This window comes from Pyxicephalus adspersus, chromosome 11, assembly GCF_032062135.1.
Source record: "Pyxicephalus adspersus chromosome 11, UCB_Pads_2.0, whole genome shotgun sequence".
Taxonomy (NCBI): domain Eukaryota; kingdom Metazoa; phylum Chordata; class Amphibia; order Anura; family Pyxicephalidae; genus Pyxicephalus; species Pyxicephalus adspersus.
Genome location: NC_092868.1, coordinates 919,159 through 921,106, shown reverse-complemented (window position 1 = coordinate 921,106; position 1,948 = coordinate 919,159).

The following is a 1,948-nucleotide window of genomic DNA, read 5'->3' as shown; positions in this document are numbered from 1 at the left end:
TGTGTGAAGTGACACTTCCCCCCTCTGGGGGCTCCAGGAAAGACATGAAGGTTGGCCCGGTGTATTTATGGAAATGCCGCTGTGCACGCTCCAGGTCATTCGGAAATTACATTTCATCGCTAGTTATTGGAAAGCAGGAATGGGGTTAAAGGTCACCATTGTTAGGGGGGAGGGGGGTACGGCTGTGCGCTCTGATAAAACCCTAATAACGTCCTTGTGGTGTCGATGAGCGAGATCCGTCCAGCACCAGCCTCTTGTGACCAATGACTGCATGGAGTTTGTATGATCTCCACATCCACCTGTGGCGTTCTCACAATAAAAATAATGAATCACTGATATTACTGCCATGGGAGTGAGCCTGATGGTACAGCGCTATGGTATATGTAAGAGCAATAGCAATGTATATGGTGGAGGTGTTGTGGTGCTGATCCATAAAGCGGAGCGATGCTCTGCGGGGGACACTCTGGATGCTCTTGGCTTCTTTTGGGCCCTTGTGTTGCTATTTTTTGATGTGTGAATGTGAAATGTCACTGCCATTGACACCTTTGTCACCATGACAACCAGACAGTCTTATAAACTGCTTATAAACAGGAACAAGATTCCCTAAAGGACCCCAAAACCCTGAATGTCACGCCTGTCACATGACTGCTGAGATAAAAGGGAGACCAAACTTTGCATTAATAAGAACCCCCAGGGGCTACACAGGTGACAACCAGTCCCTCCAGGGCCACCCGGCCTCTCTGTCCTGAGATCCACCCAGCTCTGTCACACAGCCCTGACTGCCATGGCAGTTTAGTAACTCATCAGCAGATTGTTTGTAGTTATTGGCCCCGTGTGCTGCTTCTCCTTTCACCAGTCTGAGCTCTACTGTGCAGGCCCCAAATCAGTTTGGCAGTGGGGCCCCTAGTCAGTTCAGAGGCCCACTAATGGCTTCATCTGCCACTGACAACACACCGTCCAATCTCACATCCCACCCAGGGCCGGATATTCACCATCACTGCCAGACAATGAATCTGCAGGACAATCATATCAGCAGGAGCCATATCTGAGCTCCAAGGAAACCGCAGGACAGAAAATTTGTTTGTGTGATGACAATAAAGTCAGGAAAATGGACCAAACCCAACCGCCAACGCATTCCCCACTCCCAAACCAAAGTAACCAAATCTCCTGTCAGAAGCGATGTGCTGCGGCACTATACATAGAATAATCTGCAGAATATCTGTCATTTGCATCTACTGTTTGATGTACAGCGCTACGTAATATGTTGGCGCTATGTAAATCCTATAAATTAAAATAGTAAAACGCCCCAGGGGGGGAAATGCTTCCAAATAAGTCATTGCCCAAGTTGCCAAGCCAATTATAAGTACAGGCAACATAAACACATAATAACTTTATAAGTAGGAAAGTATGGACAAATATACAAATCCAGAGAAAACTCAAATAAAAAACTAAATGCAGAAAGATTCCTAAACAGGTAAATTAGTACTGAACAGTAAATAAATCAATCTGTCTCTGACGCGTTTCGCTGTATGGCTTCATCAGGGGACTGATAGGAGACTTCAGCTGGTTTGTAGCTACAATCCTTCATAGGTCAAACAACGTCCTAATAATAGAAAGTAAGATATCATCGATGTGAGATTGTACCACCGGGAATATTAAACATGCCGCTCTCAGTACATTCCCCACATTGTGTTAGATGTATTATAAGTCACAGCTTATTTATTATGTGATCACATGGTGTATATTATAATACTATACTTATCTTTGTAATATTTTATTAGGACATTGTGTGACCTATGAATGTTTTTAGCTACAAACCAGCTGAAGTCTCTAATCAGTCTCCTGATGAACCCATACAGCGAAACGCGTCGGGTCATTATTTCCCCTCCCCCATACCTATATCTGGCCTGATTCCCTTCCCCATAATGGGATCCAATCTGATCCCCCT